This window comes from Crinia signifera, chromosome 2 (assembly GCF_055691185.1).
Source record: "Crinia signifera chromosome 2, ASM5569118v1, whole genome shotgun sequence".
Taxonomy (NCBI): Eukaryota; Metazoa; Chordata; class Amphibia; order Anura; family Myobatrachidae; genus Crinia; species Crinia signifera.
In genome coordinates, this window is record NC_139218.1 from 208,076,177 (window position 1) to 208,096,962 (window position 20,786).

Sequence of the window (20,786 nt, forward strand, 5' to 3'; positions counted from 1 at the left end):
GAAGAAGTGGGCAGGGTCAGATATCACTGGGGCCCATAGGTGCCGATTTATGTTTTTTCTGGCGGGTGCTCAAGCCATATAAATATAGAGGAGTGGCTTCATGGGGAAGGGGTGTGGCCACAAAATAATACAAATTTATTTTATGAGCACAGTTGTCTCCAATATTCAAATTACGGCAACAGAGTTCCACATACAGAAATGCCCCCACAGTGCAGGTACACAAATGCCCCCACAGAGCAGGTACTCCGCGGACAGAATACACTCTTCCCGGCATACTGTTTCCCAGGTGGCGGGTCCGGCGATGTGGGTGCTGCAGCTGCAAATTAGCAAGTTAATATGGCGGCCCAGCAGCCGGACTCAGGCCTGTGGGTGCTCATTAATTTCCGTGGATGCTCGGGCCCTTGAGAACCCACAGAATCGGCACCTATGCTGGGGCCTACCAGTGATTCCCTCGGTTCACTGCTGGGCCAGTCTGATCCTGAACGCTCTGTGAGTTGCTGGCCAGCCCCTCTGCCTGCAAGAATACCCAGCATCTATTCACGGACTACAGGGGGGGACTCCCAACTGCCCCCCCGCGCGCGGTGGCGGGAGGGACGCGGGAATGTCTCAAAATATCGGGACGTTAAGCGGGACAGTTGGGAGGTATGCGATTGTGTTTACTTCACTGCAATGGAAAATCCTATGTGTGCGAAGCAGGCAGAGCAGTCAGGTTTATGCTTCTGTATGCTTTATGCAGTCTGACCCTATGTACCACACACCTAAAAGTAAAGTTTTTTTGAGTTTGGTCCCTTTTGTTTACACCATCCTGAAATGGCATAATCTGCTTTATGCCTATGTAGGAATAGTTGTAGGAGAGGGTTCCGCCTGGAATCTGTCCTCCCGAATCTGTCACTGTGCGTGCAAGCACTAAGCGCAATCAATATCCCTGTAAGGTATTGTTGGTAAATAAGAGGAACATTTCTGTAAAAAATTATTATTAATAATTAGCCACCTAAATCCTTATGGATGTGATCTGTCCATCATGCAGAGAATTCAATTGTACATGCATAAAAGTCAGCACCTTTCACACAAAAGGTACACTGGGGCAGATGTATTAAGCCTGGCGAAGAGATAATCCAGAGATAAAGTGGAAGGAGATAACGCACCAGCCAATCAACTCCCAACTGATTGGCTGGTGCGTTATCTTCTTCCACTTTATTTCCAGTATATCTCTTCACCAGGCTTAATACATCTGGTGCAATATGCCTAATAGCTAATAGACATTGGCAGCAACATAAAACAATGCACAACGCTATTCAGCCATTTATAATCACATTATTTATAGTGGCTGCTAGTGATATTTACTCTTTATAAAGTGAGTTATTTGTAACAGTGCCAGTATAGATTACCTCTTAGCAGCCAATCAACATTTTTACCTGAGTATTTTATTTCAAGGGCAAGTTATGGGGCATACACACACATGGGTAAATTTTTCCCTATTTGTAAGCAATCTGATACATTGCATATAAATTTAGCACCAATCGCTCTGTTTGAATACCCCCTAGCGACGGTGAATCGCCTGATTAGGTTTATACGACATGCAGTATAAATCGCTGGTGCATCGCATGTGTGCCAGTGAAGTGTGCTGAGCGATCTGTGCTAACCTACATCGCTTACCGCGGGGCTGAAGTCGCCCAGTGTGTATGCCCCATTAGCCTCAAGTTAGTCTAAAAATCAAATACTGTATTGAATTGATTGCTATGAGTTACTACACTTTTACAATTATATAAAAAAATCAATTATTTACTTATTATTATTATTATTAATAATAATAATAATTAATAACAATAATAATAATATGCCCAGTTAGGAGTCAAGAGTAGATGTGAATTCGTTACCGTATATTAAAAATAATAATAGATATTATATCACACAAAGCCATAAATGTAGCTTCTGTTCCTCTATGGAACCTCCCTCTCCCCTCCACCTCTTTTCACAATGAGCTTTATATTAGCTTAGCCAACAATTTTGAGGATGGAACAGGTGCAGATATCACAATTATTCAGCACTGTTGTCTCACGCCTGACAGATTGCTGTTATTTAAAACATACTGTATACAGTATCATGCAGCCATAGCAAATCATTTTTAAGTTTTTGATTTTTAAATACGGAAAATTAAATAATATGGTAATTATACAAATATCATCTTTTTGTTTACAATACATGCTGTGATTTACTAAAATCTAATATTTGCATTTATCAATGACCACTGTGTAGACTTTGGCCATAACACAAGAAAGATGATGCTATATCAGTTTTCTGTCGTCCTATAAATAACTTTATAGTAATGAGACAGTGATTAAAGTTTGGACGTGTCTCAAGAAAATGAATTTCTATAAGTAGAAAGCTTTGATGTAAAGACATTTTAAAAGGAAGGCACCGTGATCTCAGGAAAATGAGTTTCTCTATACTGTAGCTACAGTATTAGAATTACTGCAGGCTACATCCAGCATACTGTAACTATACAAATAGCACAGAAGAAAATATAGAATATAACTTACCTCCACTTACAGCTGGTAGACGTATTGATTTCCCCAACTCTCTCTATATACTCACTGTATATAAGGAAAGATTATTTTCGCTTCCACTCAACACTTCTTCCTTTTCAACATGATGATCCCCAGTGCTCAGCCCTTAAGTGGAGGCTCTGATAGCAGTCGTCCCTGAATATCTGTACAAGACCATGGATCATAGTTTTACTACCACAGTATATTAGAACGCCATATTGAAACTATAAGTTGATCCTGTTTTTCAGGCTCAGCCACTCCTTGTTCAGGTGTACTATGACTTTTTTTGTTCTTTAATAATCTCTCTCTCTCCTCCTCCTTCTCCTCTCCTGTCCAGTGTGTACTCTGTAAATCAGTAGCTGCAGACAGACTGCTGATTCTACTCCCACCTCCCTCTGGGTAATTGCCATCAACCACACAGACCCACCCCATATGCAGAAATCTATCATTGCTAAACTGACATGAATGCCACTAAAATGTGTTCTGTTTACTTGCTCCTCTGTGCAGACAGGAGTTTACATATTTCACCACGAACGATCTTAGTTCCTATAATAGGTGAGATGATAAATATGCTTCTTTATAAAACTGTGATTTTTGTGGCATTTTTTTTTTCAGAATTCCAGGCTTGTGGTTGAACAAGTGCTTCTACTGTTTCTGAATTAAAAATAGGACTGTGCTTATTGGAATCACATTTATAAGGCAGCTTGGTTAAGATGAGATTTAAAAAAAAATAGGGATGAGAGGGTCCGTCCCTCTGAGATCCGAACCCGCCTGAACATCGTGAACTGAGGCGGGATCCGAGCTGACTCGAGAGTTCCCACCTAATACTTGATCCAAAACGAGGCCAAACATCATTATTGCGCTGTCGGATTCTTGTGGGATTTGGATTCTATATAAAACACACGAGCGCACTGCCATCTTCACTCCAGCATAGGAGAGGGAAGAGGGTGGTTGTGCTGCTATTACTAATATATTTATTTTGTTATTTGTTTGGTACTGCTGTGTCGATTAGGGCTGTAGCTGCTGCACTACACAAGTCCAGGGCCGGCGCCACCACTAGGCAGCTCTAGGCATTTGCCTAGGGCGCCGGCACCTGGAGGGCGGCAGTTTGCCCCTCACCCCGAGCATCTGCATATAGCTGGCGGCATCGGCGTCCCTGCAGTGCTGGAGCGGGCAGGGGTGTCCGTGCCGCCACTGTCACTGTGTATAAAGCTGCTGCTGGCGGCGGGGTCCCTGCAGTGAATAGAGAATAACTAGCACTATGCGGCGGCGCGGGAAGCGCTTCTGGTTTTGAAAACACTTGCCGCATGCTGATTGGCTGAGATTCAGCCAATTAGCGTGCGGCAAGTGTTTTCAAAATCAGAAGCGCTTCTCGCGCCGCCGCATAGCGCTAGTTATTCTCTATTCACTACAGGGACCCCGCAGACAGCAGCTTTATACACAGTGACAGCGCCGCAGGTACCCCCGCGGCACGGACACCCCTGCCCGCTCCAGCACTGCAGAGACGCAGACGCAGCCAGTGTAATAATACAGGTACCACCTCCCCCGGGCACGGGACCCCCCCCTCCGACTCACCTGGGGCGCTCCGGTGCCTTGCACCGGCCCTGCACAAGTCCAGTTTACAGGTGCTGCAGTGGCCAGTGTACAGGGGGCTGTGTACCATGGCCTGTGTCCAGTGTGATAGGGGCTGTTACCAGTGTGACAGGGCCTGTGTCCAGTGTGATAGGGGCTGTGTCCAGTGTACAGGGGTTGTGACCACCAATAGGGGAGCCCCAACCTCCGGACCGCAGCATCCTGCGGTCAGTCCAGAGGTTGAGCGGGGGCCGCGTACAGCCTCCGCTGCTGTCTGCGGTACTATGCAGACAGCAGCGGAGACTGGGAGGAGGTGAATGGATGCCTGTGTGCAGCATCCATTCACCTCATGGATGGTGGCCATGGGCGCATGAAGGCTGGGGCAGCCCAGCAGCGTTGTGGGGGTACCAGCTGGCGGGTTTCCTGCTACTTGGAGATGATGTAATCTCCAAGTGATGGCTCAGGGCCCGACTTCACTGGCATCGCCCACCCGGCATAAAGCCGGGGGACACCGGTGTAAAAGGGAACAACTGCCAGTTCGCACCCGGGTCCAAAAACCTGGGTGCGACCCAGCAGTTTACGTGTAAAAGTGGTATTACAGGGTGCAGTGGCCAGTGTAACACTGTGCATTGGGCAGTGTAACATGCTGTGTCCAGTGTAGAGAGGCTGTGTCCAGTGTACAGGGTGCATTAGCCAGTGTAACAGGGGCTGTGTCCAGGGCCGGTGCTAGGGTGTCCAGCTCCCTCCTGCAAACCATACATTTTGCGCCCTTTCACATTGCCATTGCAACAAGATGCAGCCCGATTGTGGGAGTGTATGCAACATGCGATCCTATGAAAGATCTCGGGTGCATGTACATGTATGCATACACCATCTCAGTGCTGTGTCCGCAAAATGTTGCAGGCACTAAAGGTGCCCATACACACTGCGAGAATCGCAAAAGTTATGGGCTAGATCGCATCGCACGGCATGTATGCAATGTGTGTGCGATGCGATCCGAAAGCAGTACAAAAAGTATGTGCAGTCCTGATGACTGAGGGGGAAAGGAGGGGAGAGAAGGAGGAGATAGAGGGGGCGGAGTGTTGAGGACTGGCAGCATCACTGGCACAGCACACTGAGAAGAGGGAAGGAAGGGGAGGCGGCGCTGCTGCCTGTTTGTCATTTGATTGACAGCTGACAGGCGCAGTGAGCATTGGGTAGGGGGCGGATCCGGACATGACATGTCATCCAGGCATTCACAGACAGCGCTACATGCCTCAGCGCAAGTGTCCTTGAGGAAGAGGGGGCAGGTCACAGGATGAGGACAGTGTGTGCGTGGTGCAGGGAGCTGCTCAGCCTCTCCATACTGCCACCCGCTGTCAGACAGGCGCTGCGGGTGGCGTGCAGGAGGCAGTGACAGTGAGGGCTGAGGCAGCTTTAGCAGAGCAGGGAGGGAGACAGCGCCTTTTCAGCATGGCGCCTCCCTGCTTTGCAGGAGCTGCTGAGTGGGTAGCGCCGGCCCTGGCTGTGTCCAGTGTACAGGGGCTGTGTCCTGTGTACAGTGTGCAGTGGCCAGTGTAATAGGGGCTGCTGTATCAAGTGTCCAATCTGTATTACAGTGTTAAGTGACTGTCTAAAAAACAAAATAAAAGTAATAAATAAAATAAAACCAAATTTTTGGAGGATGATGGAGGAGGAAAAAGGGAGATCAGCAACCAGATAGAAGTGCTGAAGCTGCTACCACCAGTCATGACAAGGCCGATGGTCAAAGGCCTAGAGGCCATGTAAAATCAAAGCAGAAATTTATTTTTACAATGGTCCATTAAAAACAAACAAACAAGTAAATATACCTGCGGAGAAACATAAAATTGGCAAAATGCCATTCACCACACACAGTGGCAAGGAAAGGCTAAGGCCTTGGCCTTTTTTTATGACTGATGGTACAGCATCTCAGAATGATTGTAGCCCTTCTGGTAGTACAATCAAAAAAGGAAACATGTTAAGAAGACAAAGACAAGTTCACAAATGTCACAAATCCCAGAGGAGAGTCAAAGTGTGTCCGCGGATGCCATATGTGAGCCGGACCTTTCAAATACTGTATATGAAGAGGAGGTTCATTCCACCATTTGCGTGCCCTCTGCAAGTGTGTGGAAGAGCAGATGCTGACCTGGTTATTGAGGATGCTTATGAGGAATTGGATGAGGATGTGAGTTCTGTTGGTGTAGCTGGCACACAGAAGGATGTGGATGATGACGATATTGAGGATGATGTTGTTTGTGTAAAGGCACCGACGGAGACAGTTGTTGTCCGGGGAATGAAAAAGCCCATTCTCATGCCAGGTCAAATGGCCAAAAAATCCACCTCGTATTTATGGAAATATTTCTATCCGAATCTGGACAACAACTGTCAAGCTGTGTGTAGCGTTTGGAAAGCTATCGTTAGTAGAGGTAGGGACGTGCAGAACCTTGGGACCTCCTCACTGTTATGTCACTTGCAGCGCATCCATCAGAAGTTTTTGTCAAAAGAAACTGTGTGCAAAAATGTAACAGCCTGCTCAGCATCACCGTCCTGCCCACCTGTCTCTGTTAGATCCAAGGGTCCTCACTCTCCTCAAACACCTGCTTAAGCCACATCCTCAGCGATGATCGGATTGGTAAGTAGTCCTGCACCCAATGACATGAGCCTGACTGTATCCTCTCCTATCCTGGATTCCTCAGAAGCATCCTTAAGCGCTACGCCTGTTGCTGCTGCTGCTGCTGCTGCTGCCAGAAAGGGTACCAGGAAGGGTAGTCCTGATCAGTTAACCAAGCAGCTGACTGTAAAACAAGCCTTTGCAAGGGGGTTGAAGTTACGTCCTCCTAATACACCCAGTCCTGTATTGGTTGATTCCAGCGAAGAGAAATTAATTGTGTGTGAAGAAGAGGATATGGGTGAGGAATTGGATGCTGAGGATGACATCTTGTAAAGCCAGTTTGTGCACTGCCCATTGCCAGCTTGTTTTCGGGGCCCCAAACAAACCAACCATTTCAACCACATGTGACAGTCCCTGTCGCTAAAGACCCTGCCGCTGAAACGATTGGTTTGTTAAACTGTGCATGCCCTGTATACAACAAAATGGTGGGTAGGATGGCCCAAGGACAATTTCATCTTGCACATCTTTGTATTTTGTGCTCTTTGGATATGGATGATATCGATATTTTTATCAATATTGTGTGCATATTTTCCATTGTGTACATTTAAAATCAATAACGGCTGATAAAACAAACCTGCTTAACTACAGCAATTTACCTGTGTGGTAGAGATTGCATCAGGTGTCATGAGAGATTGTGACGTCAGCTTTACCCCCATCCGCCTGCCAATCGGCTTACGCTGGCTCTGCTGCGGCGCCGCGACCCAGCTTATTTCAGTCAGCTGCACAGCAGCAGGCAGCAGCACAGGCGCGGAAGGCACAGCAGCACAGGCGCGGAAGGCAGCCAGCAGATGACTCACTGGAGGAGAAGGACAGTCTTCCAGCAGCAGTATTCTGTAGTAACAGCAGGACGAGCCGTGTGGCCGCCGTGGCCTGTGCAGTTGCACGGCTCATCCCCCTTTAAAAATGTCCCTGTCCGGCCAGCGCAGTGGGTGCAGGTGGCTCAGCGCTCAAAAATATGAGCATAGCCGCTGCTGCCATCGAGTGCCCCAATGTTAGCAGCCGGGTCTAAAACCCCTGGATCACCCCTTGTGCCTATGCACAAGAGGGGGGCAACGACTTTGCATAGCGCAGCGCTATGGAAAGCCGTCCATAAAGCCACTCTTCTGCTGGTAATACAAGCAGATAAACGGCTTTCTCAGCGATGATGCTGGAGCGTGCATCACCGCTCATCGCCAGGCTGTACACACTGACCCAACGCTTCCTGACACTAAACATGGCTAAAACTGAACTTCTAATCTTCCATCCCCCGAACATCCCCTCTTCTCCCACTATCTCCATCAGCATTGGTGAAACCGAGATCACCTCCACCGACCAAACACGCTGCCTCGGTGTCATCATTGACTCCTCCCTCTCTTTCACCCCCACATTCGTGCTCTCTCACAGTCTTGCCGCTTTCACCTACGCAACATCTCACACATCAGACCATTCCTCTCCACTGACGCGACCAAAATTCTCATTCATTCTCTTGTCATCTCCCACCTTGACTACTGCAACATCCTTCTCTCTGGGCTACCTCTCACCCGCCTCGCACCTCTCCAATCCATTCTTAACGCTGCTGCTAGGCTCATCTTTCTCTCCCGCCGCTCTACCTCCGCCTCCCCCTCTGTCTATCTCTTCACTAGCTCCCCATTCCTTTCCGAGTTCTCTTTAAACTCCTCACCACCACCTACAAGGCTCTCTCCTCCTCCACCGCTCCTTACCTCTCTTCACTGATCTCTATCCACACTCCCTCCCGTCCTCTTCGCTCCATTGCTGACCGCCGACTGACCTCTCACCTAATCACCTCCTCCCACTCCCGTGTCCAAGACTTCTCTCGCGCTGCCCCCCTGCACTGGAACAACCTCCCACCACCCATCAGGCTTTCTGATTCCCTTACCTCCTTCAAGCGCTCCCTCAAAACCCCTTTTTTTTCGACTAGCCTATCCCTCCTCCTAACCTCTTTTGATCCTCCTATCCTGCCTCCGTTCCCCTCCGTTCCTACTTATCCTATTGTTTTTCGTTCGTCCACCCACCTATTTTTAGTATGTTAACTCTTATGAGTAGGGTCCTCCTTCCTCACGTACTCACCCTACCTCTTTACCTCACCTGTGCTCCTGTCCTGTTCTTCCCTTCCTCTACTTCATCTTCAGTCTCCTCGACAATTTTGACACCTACTTCTGAACTGATGCTGATTTTAGTTCTACCAGCTATACCCCTATTCATACTGTATTTTTCAACACACCCTGTACGTTACCTTGTAATTTGTTTTTTGTTTGCTATGTACGGCGCTGTGGACACTACTACTACTACTAGTGGGCGGCTTTGAGCTGAAAGCCACTCAAAACACGTTTGAGCGGCTTTCAGCTCAAAATCGCCCAGTGTGTATGGGCCTTTAAACAGCTTCCATAAGCTTTTGGAGTAGTGTTTCTGGGGCAGATTTATTAAGCTCAGTGAAGTGATAAAGTGTCTGGTTTTTATCACCAGCGAATCAGCTCCAACTGTGAAGTTACAGGCTTGGTTTGAAAAATGACAGGTAGGAGCTGATTGGCCGGTGATACAAAAAATTATATTCGTATTCTTAATACGAATCAATATGACTGCATACGGCTGTTTCAGCCGTATGCAAAGTCGTGTTCCGGAGGGGAATTAACAAAGCAGTCAAATACGACTGCTTTGTAACCCTCAGATGGTGTAATGATTGGTATTAGCGGCCGTATATATGCAGGCAGTCTGCACGGATCAGTCAGATCCGTGCAGGCTGCAGAGTGTAAAAAAAAAATAGAAAAAAGAAAAAGAAAAACGGCGTGGGGTCCCCCCCCACACACAGCCGTAACCAGCACCAGGCTGAAAGAGCCGGGGCTGGTAATAAAAAATCAAGGAACCCGGCAAATAGGGGTTCCCCGATTTTTTTAAACCAGCCCCAGGCTCCAGGTCTGGGGCTGGTTCCCAAAAATATGGGGGACAAAATGAGTAGGGGTCCCCCGTATTTTATGAACCAGCCCCAGGCCAAACCAGCCAGCAGGGTAATGCCACAGCCGGAGGACACTTATTGTATAAGGTCCCGCGGCCAAAGCATTAACCCTACCGACCAGTCAGCCTGGACAGGGGCCCTGGGGGAGTGGGAAACCCCCCCCCAATAAAGGGGTCCCCCCCTCCAGGACTTACCTGACCATGCTGAAGCCTGGTGCTGTCCTCGATGCCCCTGGGCGGTGGACATTGAGCTGATTCCGTGTAAAAGAAAGATTTAACTATTGTTTAATACTGTGGAACTATGAGTCCCAGCAAGCCTCCCCCGCAAGCTGGGACTTGGAGAACCACAAGTCCCAGCATGCGGGGCATTAAAGGGCCCGCTGGCACTTGTAGTTACACAGTATGAAAAATAGTAAAATAAACACACACACTGACACATGAAAAATAAAACTTTAGTACATCCAAAACCCAAACATACTGATACTTACCTATCTTGAGCCCGTCGGTAGATCCCTGGGTCCGGGGTCCGGTGCTCCTGGGTCTGGGCCTCCATGGTCCAGGTCTGGGGGTCCGGTGCTCCAGGTTCTGGGGTCCAGGGCTCCAGGGTCCAGGGTCTGGTGCCTTGGTTCCTGGGTCCGGGGCTGAAGAGTCCGGGGTCCTGGATCCAAAGAAATCTCGGCTTCTGATTGGCCGCTAGGTGGCCAATAGAATCGTTCGGAGGAGAGGCGCGGAAGATGAAACATCTCTGCGCCTCTCCTCAGTCCGTGTCGGGTACTGCAGGAATCGCCGGTGTTTCTTATTTTCAGAAGACCTGGACTACGGCGGACAGAAGAGGACGTGATCTTTGCTGGAGGACCTTGGTAAGTTGGATTTCCTTCCACAGGTCCCCCTATGGATTTCTTCGGATCCAGGACCCTGGACTCTTCAGCCCTGGAGCCCCGGATCCCGGACCAGCCCAGGAACCAAGGCACGGACCCTGGACCCCAGAGCCCTGGACCCCAGACCCTGGAGCCAAGGACCCCGGACCCTGGAGCACTGGACCCCCGGACTTGGACCATGGAGGCCCGGACCCAGGAGCGCCGGACCCCGGAACCTACCGACGGGCTCAAGATAGGTAAGTATCAGTATGTGTGGGCTTTGGATGTTGTGTGTGTATATTTTACAATTTTTCATACTGTGGAACTACAAGTGCCAGCGGGCCCTTTAATGCCCCGCATGCTGAACTTGTGGTTCTCTAAGTCCCAGCTTGCGGGGAGGCTTGCTGGGACTCATAGTTCCACAGTATTAAACAATAGTTAAATCTTTCTTTTACACTGAATCAGTTTGATGCCCACTGCCCAGGGGCATCAAGGACAGCACCAGGCCTCAGCCTGGTCAGGTAAGTCCTGGAGGGGGGGGGGGGCTTTATTGGGGGGATCCCCACTCCCCCAGGGCCCCTGGCCAGGCTGACTGGTTGGTAGGGTTAATTCTTTGGCTGCGGGACCTTATATAATAAGTGTCCCCCGGCTGTGGCATTACCCTGCTGGCTGGTTTGGCCTGGGGCTGGTTCTTAAAATACGAGGAACCCTATTCATTTTGTCCCCGTATTTTGGGAACCAGTCCCGGACCTGGAGCCTGGGTTTGGTTTTAAAAAATCGGGGAACCCATATTTGCCGGGTTCCCAGATTCTTTTTTTTACCAGCCCCGGCTCTTTCAGCCTGGTGCTTGTTACGGCTGTGGGGGGGACCCCACGCTGTTTTATTTAATTAATTAATTTATTTTTCTATTTTTTAAACACTGAAGCTTCTGCCAAAAAAAGTGTATTTTCCTGCCGTATTTGGCCGGCCATTCACGGCCGTTTTACGCTAATTAGCGGCCGTATTGAAATTAGGAACCACCATTCTTTTGAATGGTGATTTCAGTCGTATTGTATCGATGGTGTATTCATTCGTATTTGTAAATATGAATCCCATCAATACGAAAATTCATATTTTTGGCATAGCAATTGCCAAAAATACATATACACCATGAAAATACGTTTTTTTACACTAATTTTTCTTAGTAAATCTCCCCCTTTATCACTTCACCGAGCTAAATAAATCTACCCCACAGTGAGAATTTGTGCCAATTCATTCTGTAAAGCATTTCTGAGGTCAAGCACTGATGTTGTACGAGAAGGCCTGACTCACAATTTCCATTTCAGCGGGGTTTATTATTTGATTTGGAGGTTTTAGGATCACATCTATGGCTGGCAGTTTATTGTGTTAGGCCCATTGTATAGTTATTACATCTGTGTACACAGCCCATGTTTAAAACAATGACAAATAGACCTTCTATATGCCTGGCTGTTTACTGTGGCCCAGAATGAGACCCTGAGAAGCAGTTTGTATATACACTTGTGAGATAAGCAGTGAGCTACAGTGTAATGCTGTAACACAGAGTGAGGAAAATGAGCACAGGTCCAAACACCAGAAAATAGGGTCAAACAAGACAAAGGATTATAGGTCAACATCTGTCAGCCAACACCCAGTTTAGGGTATATATTGGAAGTCTGAGACAAAAACTGACGCTTCTATCAGGACCATAGAACTGCAATCAGCATGGTGCCTGTTGTGTAAGTATTACCCAAGCATTTGATGAAGAATTATGGGTCTCCTCGGACTTGGAACAGATGATGCATCTGTGTTTTGTGATTATATAGAAAAAAGTTGAGTATTACTGTTATATGATTGTTGATTGTATAATAAACGGTTTGTCATAAATAATCAGTCACTTGGTTGCTCTTCATTAAATATTTCCTTCAATCCAAAGATCCCCCACATTACACAGTTAATCCTACAGGTGCTCAGTCAGACAAGTCTTTTCACACCAAACTCATCAAACCATATCTTCATGTTCGTTGCTTTGTGCACTGGCACTTGGGCCCTTAGTCTGGTCTACTCGCAAAGGCAAATTCCTTCTCAAATGGACAAAACCATGTGCACTTTAGTGGGGGGGGGGGGGGGGGGGTGCAGATGTAACTTGTGCAGAGAGAATTAGATTTGGGTGGGGTTTTACTTCAAAGTGAGTATATTGCAGTGTAAAAAAAAGCAGCCACTATGTTCCCTGCACAGAAACAGAATAACTCACCTAAATCTAACTCTTTCTGCACATGGTACATCTGCCCCACCTGCAGTGCACATGGTTTTGTCCATTTGAGAAGGAAATTGCCTTTGCGAGTGAACCAGAATAATGGCCACAGTCATGCTGGAATATAAAAGGGCCTTCCTCAAACTATTGCCATTGCCACAAAGTATCAAGCATAGCATTGGCCAAAATGTCTTGGTATATGCCAGAGCATTAAGATTGCCCTTCACTGCTCCACAGTCCAGTGTCGGCATGCTGTACACCACTCCATCCAACACTTGGCATTGGACTTCGTGATGTGAGGCTTGCATGCAGCTACTCGACCATGGAAAGCCATTCCATTAAGCTCCCGCCACACGGTTGGTTCCGGTCCCGCCTCCCATGTGAGGGGGCAGGTGAAGCAGAGCTCCGTTACAGCACCAGCTCCAACATGCTCTAAGCCAGCCAGAAAAACGAAAAAATAACCCCCAACATGCGGACACCCCTGGAGGGGAGGAACAAATAAAATTCCCAACGGCTACTACACAACGCCGAAAATAGCAAGGACTCGCCTGGGACTTTAGCCAGCTACATGCGGCGCCCACTTGTCAGGGAACCCGAGACCTCGGAGCCGGGGGCTGCCTTCTGCAGCTCTGCGGGTTGAGGCTGGGGTATCTCCCGGAGCGGAGGACAGGAGTCTGGTGGTGCCGGGCGGGAGGCGTGAACACCTCGCGATATCTCGGTGGGGTCAGCTGGGCTCCCCATAGCCGTTTGCTTCCGTGGTAACGGACTGGGGGAAGATCCGGCTGAAGGACACCGGGCAGAGAGGAGGAAGACGCCGTATCTTGGAACGGAAGTGACAGGACTGGAGGCTGCTGGAGGGAGACCCTGGCCCGCTGCTGGCTCCCAGCTATCAGTGCAAACCTATAAGCCGCTGCTTTGGGAGGAAAAGCCCAAGACCTGGAAACAGCACACATACCAGTAAGCCTGATTTCCATTCTATATGTTAGATTAAGCTGAACTGCCTAAAGCACATGTGAGTGTGTGACAAACTAAAAGGGAACTGTTTACTAAAGATATATCATTAAGGGGACTACTGATTTAGGACTGGGAATCAGTGTATCTTTGGGGTTACATCCCTGAAAAAAAAAAAAAAAAAAGAGAAACCCAGAGGAGTATTTCTAAGAAGCAGAGTTCAATTTAAAAGAGCTTTTTAAGGGGGACATGTTCACCTGAGGTAAAATCCCTCTGAAGGAACTAGCAATTGATTGGTCTCCCTACAAGAAAACTATAAGAGACATCGATAATCCTAAGTGAATATATCTTTAAATCGGCAGTATCATATGGACAGATACTTGTCCCCACAGATGCCGAGAAATAGCAGAGAAAAAAAAGGTGTGGGCTCCAAAACAGGGGATGCAAGAGAGACAGCAGGCTCACAGCACCAGGCGCAAATAATGTCCCCGGCTCCAGGGGTTCGGGTACTAGAGGATCCCCCAGTAACATATGGGGAAGTAGTTAAAGCCATCCAGGAGACGATGGGGCCACTAATGGAAATGCAGGCCACCAAATTCTCTACAGCCATACAAGAACTAAAGGAACAGATACAACAAATAGCAATTGGACAAAGAGAAACTGATGGGAGAATGGGAGAGCTATTCTCAGATGTATCCAGTATGAAACAAACTACATCTACAATGCAAGATACTATAAGTCAGCTACAGTCTAAAATCGACAATATGGAAAATAGGGCAAGAAGAAAAAATCTTCGTATAGTAGGCCTGGATGAGAGTATAAAAGGCCCCGAATTAATGCATTTTATTCAACAGACATTACCAGAAATGTTACAGATAACGGCTCAATGCAAAGACATGACAATTGAGAGGGCCCATCGATTAGGACCCCCACATAAGGCAGCAAATGGGAGACCAAGAGCGGTTATCTTCAGATGTTTAAGCTACGTGCATAAGGAGGCTATATGGTCAGCCATAAGAAAAACGAGAGAACTAACCTGGAATGGAATAAAAATTGTTATTTTTCAAGACTTTTCGGCGGAAGTTACAAGGGCACGTAAGGAGTTCGCCCCTTTCTGCACTAAGTTTTTCAAGGCCAATGTGAGGTTCGCCCTCATATACCCATCAAGACTGAGGTTGTTTTTGGGAGAGTCGATTAAGGAATTTGCTACGGTTGGAGAGGTAGAGAAGTTTATAAAGGAGAACCCGACCTTACTCGAAAAACAACCTCCCAGTCCTGAAAAGGAAGACACCTAAAATGCTACTAGGATGAAATCCCAGGCCTAAATAAGAAATACAATTAGTAATAGAGGGACAGAGTTCCAGATGCCTTGGCCCAAGGGACCCCTGAAAAGGGGATAAGAAAGAGAGGACAAATTTGAACATTGAAATAATGATAAGATATGAGACATTGCCTCTAAGTAGGTGAAGGAAATAGTTTCTCGGGGGTGGGGAAAGGGGGGAAAGGAAAGGGGGAGAAAAGGAGGAGGGGAGAAAAAGAAAGAAAAATTGCAACAGGGAGAAGAGGGAGGGAGAGAGGGGGGGGGGAGGGGAAGAAGGGAAAAAAAGTAAAAAAAGGATATATATATATGTAAATATAAAAGAAAGGGGAAAGAATACATAACTGCAGTAGGTATGCAGGAGTATATTCATCAACCAGTCAATATAAGTAATTAGAGGAGTAGCCCCTTTAAGAGGGGAAATGAAAGCATATATAAGATAAAATAGCAGAGAAATATATATGTGTACGTGGTTTCCTTTTTTTTTTTTTTTTTTTTGTATTTCCTTTCTTCCTTTTCCTTTCCTTTTTTCTTCTCTGTTTGAAGAGAAGGGTTGGTTTGGAAAGAAGACATCTGTGTTTAAAAGCAAGGGAGGAGCTGGTGCATGTTAGGGGCGATACAGACATATTAGATAATAGACATAGCTTAATAGTAATATTGAGCAAAAATTACAAGGAAGCCTAAGGTTGTTAACAATGTCTTACTGGGGAAAGGTGGATCCCCAGCAGACGAATGTCTTTTTTGTACCCATATCTGGGAAATATGGGTGTTTGTTTTTCATTGTATTGTATAGTAATGTGTATTCCTATTGTGTCCTGTTCGATGTTTTATGTAAATCTCATTATCAGAGGGATAAAACAATTCCAGAGAAAACTAATATCAGATGGATGAAGATGCTAGTGTAAACAATTTTTCCTTATTTGGTATAAAATATATACCTCCAATTGCTGCTATGGAACCAAAAAAGATCACTTCAATATGGGATTCCCGAGGGTGACTGGTTTATGGAGAGATGTAGCGGGAAGCAGCAAGGGGGAAAAAAAAAAAAAAAGAGCCACCTAAGACATGGAGATTAGTGTAAAAATAGGAACTCTAAATGTGGGAGGCGTAAACACCCCATCTAAGCGGAAAAAGATACTGATATACTTGAATAAACTCCGATTGGATGTGGTGTTTATGCAGGAAACACACCTTTTACCACCAGAGATCCTTAAGCTTAACATGCTTAGGTGGAAAGTTATAGCGTCAGCACATTATACTTCCAAAGCCAGGGGAGTGGTTATCCTGGTAAGACAATCCCTAGGAATTACAGTACACTCAGTAACCACAGACCCACAAGGTCGGTATGTTATCGTAGAAGCTACGGTAGGAGGCACACGATACACTTGGTGTAATATCTATGCCCCAAATTCAAAATCGAAAGAATTTTTTACCATACTGATGAACAAAATATATTCATACCCCATGGACTCAGTAATAATGGGCGGGGATTTTAATCTAGTGGCCTCTCCTACGCTGGATAGGAACCTAAAGTCAAAAAAGAAAAATAAAGAGGGGAAAAGTACTATAGGACTGATAGAGCAAAAATTACAAATGATAGACGTATGGAGGGCGTGTTATCCTATAGGGCGAGAGTATACATGCCTCTCAGCAGCCCACGGAACATTGTCCAGATTGGACTATCTGCTAGTCTCAAAACAGCTGTTTTCCAGAATAACTGACTCTAACATTGAATCAATATCCATATCAGACCATGCATTATGCTGGATGAAAATAGCTCAGAGAGTCGATAAGGGACCGATACGCCAGTGGTTCTTTCCTTCATATTTGGCAAATTCAGTACAATTCAGACAAGAATTGGAAAAAATGTGGGAAGAATACATGCAAGAAAATGGAGAAATGGCAAAAGATGACCCAATGATATTTTGGCAGGCATCTAAATCGGTAATAAGAGGCCAAATATTATCATACTGCAAAGTGAGGGAGAGAACCACTGAATCAACGTATCTAGAGGCTCAGACAGCACTGACTCATTCCTATCAAGAGTACAAACAAAACCCAAATAGAGAGAATAGGACAACATACTTAGTAAGGAAAACAGCATTTGACAATATATTAACATCCTTGGAATCAAAATATACATTCCAAAGGGAGTGCGGGATATACAGATATGGCAATAAGGCGAGCAAATTATTGTCCAATTTATTAAAAGGCAGGCAACCGAGGACCTGTATTACGGCCATCAGAACCAAGGAGAAAACCTTGATTAAAAATAATGCAGCCTTAGCACAGGTATTTAGAGAATATTATTCCCAACTGTATTCTAAGTCAGAAGTAAATAGCAAAGCTAGAGATGAATTTTGGGCACAAATACGGACGCCGCAGATTACAGAAGCCCAAGCTACAGCATTAATGCTCCCAATCTCAGAAGAAGAAGTAAAGAAAAATAAAGGCCTATTGAAAGTAGGAAAATCACCAGGCCCAGATGGGTACTCGAATGAGTACTATAAAATGTTGGGGCCCAAAATTACTAATCAATTAACAAAAATCTATAATCTTATTTTAACAGGTAAAAAGTTACCCTTATATTTTAATGCAGCTACAATCAAAGTCCTGCCCAAAATGGGCAGAGACCTAGAACAAACGAATTCATATAGACCCATATCTCTGTTAAACTCAGATTATAAAATCCTAACAAAAATCTTGTCAGATAGATTGAAGATAATAGTGCCGACTATAATACATCAAGATCAATCGGGATTTATTTGGGGGCGACAATCGGTGGTAAACATAAGGAAACTGTTAACAGTGATGGAATGGGTACGAACACATATGGGAACCGATACAAAGGTAGTGCTTTCTCTGGATGCAGAGAAAGCTTTCGATATGGTGACATGGGAACATTTGGCAGATACACTAAGGAGATTTGGGATACCAGAAAGCTTTGTGGCTCTAATAATAAGATTATATGAGACCCCTAGTACACAGGTCATGATCAATGGGTACATGTCTCAGTCTTTTAATATCGAAAGGGGCACAAGACAGGGGTGCCCATTGTCGCCCCTCTTGTTTGCCCTGGCACTCGAGCCATTGGCAATCGCATTGAGGACCACAGAAAGATATAGGGGGGTGGAGGTGGGGAGGCTGGAGGCGAAGTTGGCACTGTTTGCGGACGACATGTTGCTCTTCGCCTCCAGCCCCTCTGAATCAATCCCATGCATAGTGGAGTTGATTGAACTATTTGGGTCCTTTGCAGGCTATAGAGTAAATTATAAAAAATCTGAAGTAATGATTTTATCAGGAGACGCCGCAGAGTTAAAGGCAAATCCGCTCACCAACCAATTCCCGATAGTAAATAATTACTTAAAATATTTAGGAATATGTGTGCCCCCAAAAGTGGTCAATATCTACACGCAGAATGTCACACCAGCGATAAGAGCTATAAAAAAACTATTGGGAAATTGGACGACACTCCCACTCTCCCTGATGGGAAGAGCGGCAGTATTAAAGAGCATAGCCTTCCCAAAAATAGCGTATATTTTACAAATGTTACCCATAAGACTGAGTAAAGCAGACAATAAAGCGGTCAATAAAATGTTTTCCTCTTTTTTATGGGCGGGAGGTAAAGCTAGAGTGGCTTATAATAAGTTGCAGCTGCCTAGAAGAGAAGGAGGATTAAATATACCTAATGTGGAGGCATACAGTAAGGCAATATGTTTTAGATACATTATAGATTGGTTTTGGAAGAGATCAGTTTTCACCAATTTTGAGTTGGAAGCAGAATTTTTTTACCCGTTCACAGCCACAGCATTAATCCATTCTCCTAAAAATATGATACCGAGAGATACGGCTACTTCAATACTATTTAAAGATACATATGAAACATGGGTGAAAACAAATAAACAAATGAAAAGAGAGTTCACAGTATCACAATTCAATACGATTTGGGGTAACCCACAATTTAAGCCTGGGTTAGAAGACAGTAATTTCTTGAGATGGAGGGATAAAGGCATAGCCTCAATCAGGGACGTTTTTGATCCAGGGGGGGGGATATTGACATTCGCGGAGATTAAAGAGAAATTTAAACTAGAGAAAAATCACTTCTATATGTACCTGCAAGTTAGGCATTATATACAGACACAGAAACCACCAATGAGAGAGGCGGATACTATTGACCCCATGAAAAAATTTATGACCATAACAGGTTCAAGCAAATATCATTTATCGTTGTACTATGAGGTATTACAAAATACAAATTTTATTAAGAAATGGAAGAGTGTGATCCATAGATGGCAGAGCGATATACCAGAGGTCCCTGAGTGGGAATTGGTGCTAAAAAATTGTATACACACTTATAAATATCTTCATTCGGCATTGCTACAGGAAGTATATTTTAAGATTATAAATAGGGCCTACATCTCGCCGGACCAGAGAGCACATATGATACTGGGTGAATCAGATAGATGCATCAAATGTAGTAAAGTTAAAGCTACATTTTTCCATAATTTTTGGAGTTGTGGGAAAGTAGCATTGTTTTGGAACAAAGTGATCAATCTCATAAATAGGGTGTTCTCGTTAAAACTTGTTAAGAACCCCCAGGCATGTATTCTATTTTATGTGCAAGGATGGGACCTAGGCCCAAGAAATAGGAACATCATACCAATGATAATAGTGATACTCGGTGTAGCGAATAAGTTAATACTATACCATTGGATTAAACGATCGGCACCGACCATAATGGAATTAGAAGCTATGATTCTAAAAATTATCTACATGGAAAGGAAAGCCACTCTTCCGGACATAGAAACAGGCATCTTTAAATTTTATAAAAAATGGGGATTATACATCGAATCTCTACCCCTAAACGTAAGAGAGAATGTGATGAGGCTCTATGATAACACCACTTGGTCAGTAATGAGGCGGAATCTAACAATCCGAGGCAACTAGCATGCAAATAAGATGGAAGTATCTATAGGTAAATTTAGAAGTAGGAAGTCTCTTTGACAGTGAGTTTTTTTATTTTTTGTTTTGTGTGTGTGAGTTGCCCCTTACCCTTACGTAAATTTGTTTTTGTGGGGAAGGACATTTGCAAAAGTTTGAGTGAGAGGAAGGAAGTATAAAGGGATATAATGCAAACAAAACAGTGCATGTAAAGGGTAACATGATGATAACAAAGGCAAATATAAACTGGGAAGATTTACTTTCTAACATTCCTAATAAGGGGGATAAAAATATAATGCAGCCAAGTAGAAATATGAAATAATATGAAAATAAGTCAGGTGTAAGGGGGAGGGGGGGGGAGGGAGGAGATATATAAGTAATTTTTATAATATTGCTTTGCCTTATTAGAGTACACAGAAGGGTTCACAATGTATTACGAGGTATTATAAAAAGTACCTCCCTAGAAAGCACACATATAAATGGGAATTGGGAAGTTTTTTTTGTTTTTGTTTTTTTTACCTTCACAGCAAATCACAGAGGAGGGAAGGGAAGGAAGAAGGGGGAGGAAAGGAAAGGGAAAGAGGAAGGAGGTACAATAAAATAAAAGGTATTCACACACAATATTTTAGATAGGTAGGAAATTTTTATTAGTTAGCACCACCATTTCACAATATAGATATCAGACACTACACAGTAGGGTAATAACACAGAAAACACACAGATTACTTAT

At 45.2% G+C, this 20,786-nt stretch overlaps 1 protein-coding gene across 1 annotated transcript in view; it reads right to left on the bottom strand.

Annotated features, from left to right (window-relative positions):
- Window positions 1-2,896, bottom strand: part of NCMAP (non-compact myelin associated protein) — a 64,480-nt gene extending 61,584 nt beyond the window's left edge. The window contains exon 1 of the mRNA XM_083173620.1: window positions 2,541-2,896. The gene's annotated coding sequence lies outside the window, so the exon portion shown is untranslated. The remainder of the gene's footprint in view (window positions 1-2,540) is intronic.
- Window positions 2,897-20,786: the final 17,890 nt, after the last annotated feature.